This window comes from Pteropus vampyrus, unplaced genomic scaffold (assembly GCF_000151845.1).
Source record: "Pteropus vampyrus isolate Shadow unplaced genomic scaffold, Pvam_2.0 Scaffold107, whole genome shotgun sequence".
Classification (NCBI taxonomy): domain Eukaryota; kingdom Metazoa; phylum Chordata; class Mammalia; order Chiroptera; family Pteropodidae; genus Pteropus; species Pteropus vampyrus.
In genome coordinates this window covers 4,867,056-4,875,074 of record NW_011888888.1, presented here as the reverse complement: position 1 = coordinate 4,875,074, position 8,019 = coordinate 4,867,056, and positions in this window count along the sequence as shown.

The following is an 8,019-nucleotide window of genomic DNA, read 5'->3' as shown; positions in this document are numbered from 1 at the left end:
GGTAGGCAGTTATGCAAAACTTAGTTGATGACATGATAGCAGATAATTTTTTGAAAATAAAACAAAAGATAGAAGAGAACCTTGAAAAATAGCTATATTTAGAAATTAAAGCCCAAGAGTCAGCAAATAAGACAGAGAAAAAAACTTCAGACAGGTAGAGTGGACAATAATAAAAAATTAGTATCACAAAGCCAAAAACAAAGGGACTGTTTCCAAAAGCTATCAAAAATGTTTAAAATAAGTCATAGAGAAAAAGGACTGCAAAGAAGACCATTAGAAGACCATAGATGATTTTCAAGTAAATTTTAGAAAAATGGTGTGATTGATATAAGAATATAAGACTAAGGAGTCACTTGGTGCTAAATAAATGGAAACAAAACATGAATATTACTAAGAAATTGAGAGGTAACAAGGCAAGAGATAGGACAGTAGTTTAATAGGGAGAGATTGTTTTTTATTTTGTTTCACTTTATTTTATTTTCTCTCTCTGTGCTTGTTTACATGCGTAGGAAAACGAGTCAGTGGAAAGGGTAATCCTGGTGATGCAAGTGTGATAGAATGTAATTGATAGTGGAGGAGATGGCAGTAAGTGCCTTCAGGGACATTGCTCATCTTTGAATTCCTAGTTCCTGGAGTAATTCCTGGCTCAGAACAGAAGTGATAAAAATGGTTTTTGAGTTAATGAGCACAATGGAAAAGCTCAGACCAAAAAGGAGGAAACCCTTTTTGAAACCACAGAAAATTATAAAAGCCTTGACAAACTTATAAAATAAGGGATGGAGACTGTACAGGAATTTCAGAATATAGAAGTAGTTTATTTCAGCTAACAAAGTAAGAGCCAGGCTATTTTGTGAGAGTGGGTAATGGAGATAAGCATGGGAAAATGATTAGAGTAGGAAATTTTTGACGTGAACCCTATGGATGACTAAAGAGTGCTAGAAAAGTTAATCTAACATGCACTGACTGACTCAAATGACATACAAAAGTTTAGTCAATAAAATTCACAGTAAACTAATGATATTTTTGACAGATCTTTATAATTACATTATCCTCTTCTGAAAGTCACTTTGGATTTAATCTTTATTATTTCATATTAATTATATTCTTTCAAAGAAGCATATCTATCACTTAAGACTAATTAGAGCTTCTAAATAACTTCTGAGATTTGGAAAGATAATGCCCGATTGCCATTATTCTTTTAGTAAAACACTTTTGTGTTGCAAGAAAGCAAAAACAATTAATAAATCATATTCCATTTATGGACAATCTTGTTCACTTAGTCCTTTAAAATTACATTATAATTTAAACAAAATGAATATATAATTCTATTTTTATATCTAATTTTGAATCTGCTTTTAGTTGAATGGTAATAGACTAGTTTTCCTAGTGCCAGCACTAGATTGGACCTACCAATGACAGATCAAAGCCATTAGCCTGTCCAGAAGATCAGTTAAAGTAGGAAGTCTCTCATCATAATCCTTGCAACAGCTGTCATTAAATTCCTGCTGCCAAGCGAAAGGCCGAAGCAGCTGGAAATGGAGAAAAGCAGTTAGGAAAACAACTGAGTTTGGATCAGAAATATTTTTTTTACTTTTGTCTACTGCCTTTTGACAAGGAGTACTGCTGTGCGCACACTGTGTCTAGACCATGAGTTGTCAACACTTCCTTCTCAATTTTATTCTGTGATATTGAATGAATATGCAATGAGAAAGGAAACAGCTCTGATCTGAATGTCAGCACAGTAACATTCAGCTGTGTAGATGAAAAGCTCTCTTCACGCTGAACAACCAAGTTTAACTTAGCAATACTTTGGGAGATCATGATGGAGTTCATAGAGAATGCACTGTGGATGAAAGTGGAATTGTGTTTAATTTCGGGCTCAACTGCTATCTTAAATGTGTGACCTGGAGAAAGATATTTAATCTGATGTCTTAGTTCATCATCTTTCAAACTCAAGTAACACTAAGCACATCACAGGGTTATTGGGAGAAGGAAATAACAAAGAGGAATCACCTAACTCAGTATCTGACACTGAGTATCTGACCATAGGCATTTAATAGATGTATGTCTCAAGAATTGCCATCTTTCATTTATGTTTAGAGCAAGAAATCAGATTAAGTTTGTTAGATATTGTTCTGATTTCATCGGTATATTAATTTTGCAACACAAATGGACTAACACTACGTTAGTATTAGGCAGAAATCACCTTAAGAATATGTCACAGAAAGTGACTTTTGGTGTACTGACATGGCAATATACTCATTTACACACTTGTAACAATGCACATTAAATATTTTAAGTGTTTTCTCAGTGCCTCTTGGAAGTAATAGACTATTTTTACCTATGAGATAATCTTAAACCTCTCAGTATTCTCTTGTTTAAAATAGACCTGATTGTACATCATTTCAATAACTTGCTTAAACTTGAACTTCTGACGAATACTGGAATTGAATGTGTTGTTCAGATTTGGAGAATACACCTAACAAGAGAAAATGGCAACAATTAAATTTCTTGTTTTAAAACGTAACACTACCTATGAGGTAAGTTAACCGAGCTTTTCCATCTGCTTGTATTATAAATTGAATGTTCTATTTATTATGATATACATCAGGTACCCTAATTACAGTTCATTATATCAGAAATACAACAAGTTGTAAAACAGTAAATCTTTTTAAACTTTGACTTCTGGCAAACCTTGGTGGGGAACAGCTTTGCTTAATAAAATACCTAATAAACCTAGTATTTGCCCATAAGAAAATATACATTCAGAGAACTATGGCTTTGTCAAAAAATATTTTAAAAGACAAATTGTATTTAGACTACTGAACAGTTGCAGTAAACCTTTACATTTAAACTAGGGGGAACAGGAAGTCTATCATTAAACATTCTGTTGGGCAATGCCATGTTTAACTATTCTCATTGTTTAATTTTAATTATTGTTTGCATCAGGAAATTGATTCACATCCTCTGAATGCCATCTAAAATTGCAGGCTAAAATCTAAGTATATTTGTTGTTAAACATTTTAATTACCATATACGAAAAACAGAAAGGTGCCTGCCCACCAGTACCTTTATCATTGTTTTATATAGCCTTTCCCTTTTTCATATGAAGTTTTTCAATGAAAATGTAAAGTCACCAGCTCTAATAGCAGTCGAGAAAAACAGATATCTGAAAAATGTATCATTTTGCTTTTGGGGATACGCCTTATGTTTTTTTTTATCTTATTAACCAGTGTTTCTATATGTCAGAACTTCAATAGATCTGTTTTTAATTTATTGAGTGAATAATATATTCACATTGTTCAAAAATCTAAAGTCGCTTTGATCATTACCATTTCAGCCAGTGGAGAGAGGAAAAGAGCAGATATCCAGAGCTAGAGGTTTCCTCATCAATAATCAAGGGAAAAGTTGTACACATCACTTCCGCTCATACTTCAGTGCCGAGAGCTTAGTCACACATGTACAACTATTACAGCAGCTTAGGGACATGTCTTTCTTGGGTGGATACTCATCACCCAGCCCAATTCTATTACTATAGAAGTAGAGAAGAATGATATTGATGGACATCTGGTGGCCTCAACCACAAGGGAATTCCTATTCCCCAGAGTCTCTGGAACCTATAAATTCCAAAGCTCATGCTCCTTATATTACATTGCAGGGGCTGGTTTCATATCTTAATATATGGCAAGAAATTTATTTTGTTTTATCGTCTTTATAAATACACTGACTTCCAAATAGCCCTTCATTAACCCAGGATTTAAAGAGAAAAGTTACCTGTTTTTAGTGCACTATTCATTACTTTTGCAATACTAGATTTCCCTCCACTAATAAGAATACTAAATAAGTTATAGTAGACATGAATTTTAGATAGCAGGCATATAATAATAAGATATCGAATCTGGAAATTACATTAACTTAGTACAACTACCTATCCAGGCAAGAATTTCTGCTCTAAGAATTCTAGTGACTCCCTGGCCATTGTTGAAACATTACTACATTGAGGTATAAAAGAACAATCTATTGATAAGGCAGCCATTCCATTACTGGATGCCTCTAATTGAAATGTTCTTCCTTAATTAAACAAATATCTCTTTCCTATTAACATTTGCTCAGTAGCTATAGTTTATGTCTTCTAGAGCTGTGCTGTCCTATATGGTTGACACTAATCTCATGTGGCTATATAAATTAAAATTAAAATTAATTAAAATTAAATTAAATTGAAAATTTAGTTATTAGGTCACAGTATGAGCTCATTGTAAGTGCTCAATAGTCAGATACAGCTATAATTCTGGATGCTGTAGAAAACATTTTTATTATTTCAAAAAGATCTACTAAACAATACTATATCTAGAGTAAAACAGATTAAATCTATTATAGATATCGTTAATTGCCCTTCTAATATCATAATGCTTTGTCTTTTTTTTTTTTTCTTGAAGAGAGAGAGAGTAATCAGGTTAAAAATTACTTTAAATCAGTTAAAAAATAATCAGCATCTTTCCATGTTTTATGATATATTTCAAGAATTTAGGATAGAACAAAACAAAGATTCTTGTCCCTGTGGAGCTTTCCTTTTAGCAGAGAGAGACAGCCGAAAACAAACAAACTAACCAAACAAAACAATATCCACAATAAATAAGTAAAATTTGTAGTTTTAAATATTGGTAAATCCTATGGAAACAAGAAGTTCAGGGTAAGGGGATCGATATACAGGAATAGGGGTGGTTTGCAGTTTTAAACAGAGTGATCAGAGTGGGCTTAAATGAGGTGACACTTGAGCAAGGACTTGAAAGCGATAAGGGAATTAGCCATGTGACTATTTAAGGGGAGAGAATTCTAGGTATAACAGCCAGGGCAAAAGCAGCCAATGTGATTGGAGCAGAGTGAGCAAAGTGATCAGAGTGGTGTAATGAGGGGCTGTGCACAGGTTTGTAGACACTTCTAAGCACTTTGTGAAGCCATCGTACAGTTTTGAGAAGAGAAGCAAAATTTTTTGATATATTTTTTTAAAGCTCTGCTCTGCTCCAATGTTGAGAATAAACTCACAGCAGGGGATCGGGTAAAGTCTAAGGGTAAAAGCATGAAGTTATATTTATTACTTCGTATGGTTTATAAAATTGTTTCCTGACCTGTTATCATCCTGAATTTCCATTGTATCCTCTGCTTGGCATGATCCAGTTTATTAGTGTGTCTCTTAAAATGTGGCTCCAAAAATAGAATACAATGCCCCAGATGATGTGACAAGAAGAATACATAAGACAATTACTGATGATATGAACTCTTTTTTTCCTAATGCTACATTTTACGACTGTTAGTTTTTTTTTTTCTTAGTCACATCTTTTGAGGGTTTTAATGTAATTTAAACCTCTGATAATTTTACTGGATTTGTTAACAGAAGTTTCCTAAATTATGCAACTTGTTATTTTGAAATTAAATACAAATATTATATTTATACTTCCAACTTTTATCCTAGTATTTTTAGCTGTGTTTCATATTAGCAATTTGCTTGCTTTATTTAAAATTTAAATGTAATAAGTATTCTATGCTTTCATTCAAATTATCAATACATTTATTGATAAGACAAGGACAAGAATAGGGCACTGTGGCATTCCACTGCCTAGAATTTCCATTAAGCTGGAAAAATGATAACTTGTGACAGAATAGAAATAATACTCACTTTCCAAATTCATAATGAAACATTGACTCATTGAGTACAATTCAAACAGCTTTAAAATCACTATCTTTACTATGAATAAAGTTCACAGAGAACTTTTTGAAATCCTCAAAATACCCATAAACCCCTACTTAATCTGCCCTCAAGCATTACCTCTCTTTTCATATCTTCTATTACTCACCCTTTTCTCTCTCTGCTCTTGCCACTCAGGACTTTTCACATCCTTCATACATGGTCCCTCCTCAGGGCTTCTGCATGTCCTGTTCCTTTCTTTACATATTGCTCTTCCCTGACCACACACCTGTACTGATCATCCTAAAACTTACTTTAACTGTTTCCTGAAATATCATCTCTTACAGAAAGCTTCACTTTCTACTCTATATAATATTGCAATATGCCTCAATATTTCTCATTGCATTGCCCACTTTAGTTTTCTTTTACTAATTTACATTTTATAACACAACATATTATTATTTTGTCTATTGTCTGTCTCTTGCCACTGGTTCAAATGATCTATAAGATAGGATTTTCTGTCTTCTTTATTTTATTCCTGTATTTTTAGTATTTACAATTGTGCTTTGCACATAGCAAGCAATCAGTAAATATGTTTTGAATGAATAAACAAATAAATCATTCATTCTTCTGGGGTTATTTCCTTAAATAATTTGATTAAATTGGTTACCTGTGGAAATCCAAAAAGAAAAATCAGTGAAGAAAAGCACTAATATCTCATACAATTTGAGTGAAGCCAAAGAATCTGATCGATTTCAAGAACTGCAATTGACTTGTTACCACCAAATCCAGCCTTGTCCATATGATAAATATGAATCATGAATACTATGAAAGATGGTTTTCAATCTTAATTTGACTGTAGATTTTAATGTTATTTACTCATAAACATTTAATTAGATATTAATATGAATCAGAATTCATTTATTTAATTTTTTTTTAATATCTCTGATTTACTTTATTTGGAATACCAAAGAGCATAGAACTAGAGCCTGGAAAATAGAAAAGAAAATAATAATCATTTGGTATGTAACTTATGTTAAACCATATTAAGAAAAAATTTTAAAAGAAAGCAATTTGATATTCAATGTTAATCTCCCTGGATCCCTGGTAGTAAAGGGTGTGGTGATGGGGAGAGTCTACATTTGAGAATAACAGGTCAATTGCCAGGTCAAAATACTTCAGTAAATAAAAGCCATGAAACATTTTTAGATTATCTAAAAAAAAAAAAACCCTGATCTTTAGAGACTTAACTAATTATTTCCAAGAAAAATATATTAGTACTACTCATAATTTCCGAATACAGTATAAAGATTATTTGGGCAAGAATAGATGATTTGATGCAAATTAATCTTTCTTCTTTTGAACTGTAGACACTGGAAACTAAAACCGATTGTTTAATAATTTCTACAATCTTATGACCAATGCAAAAGTTTCCGCTTTAAATCTATCTTTACCGTTATTGGATTGATATCTCCTTAATCCATTTATCAAGAATACTTACAATCTATATTCTGTTAATCTGAAAGTACAAATAGGTAGGTGTGTCCAAGTCCTAGGAAGCTCTAACTAAAGGTTAAAATTTTTTCATGTAGATTATTTTATTTCCTAGTTGGATCTTTCTTTGCATTTCAATAACTTCAGTATTTAGTTACTTCATTTTCAATAGAAAGAGTGGTGAAGAGAGTGAGAATGGTGTGAATGAGCATGAAGAATTTGCGCATTTGATTACATATGCTTTCACTTAGTTTTTATTCATGTGGACATCAGCAAAATATCTTTTTGATGTTTTGAATGAAGTAAAATAATATTTTTTGAATAAAGTAAAATATTATTTTCATTTATAAATATAAACTTTTTGATCTATATTTGATAAAATTAAACATAATTGAATTGTATAAAAATTAAATTGAATAAAAATGTCATTTGTGTTTAAGACATGTTGATGAACTGAGGATTAAATTATAAAAATACATAGCTATTATTTTCTACCTTCAAATATACATGAATAGAATCCAGATAAAAGTATTTAGTTGGTTAAAATCATATGATTGAAACTATATTTACAAAAAGAGCTCTCGAAAATGCCAATTTTAGTGATTCGTTCTACATCTGCATTACTGCAAAGTTTAAAATGTATTCTATTCTACATAGTACTATTTTCACATTTTAACAATGGATTTTGAAGCACATAGATGTAATTGGTTGCATTTAGACATATCTATCTAGTATGAAACAAAGAATAAATAAATTTCATCACACATCTGGATGTTTGATGTGAATGACATCTAAATATTTGAAAATAAATGATTTAGTTTTTTATTTAAATATTTGGCATC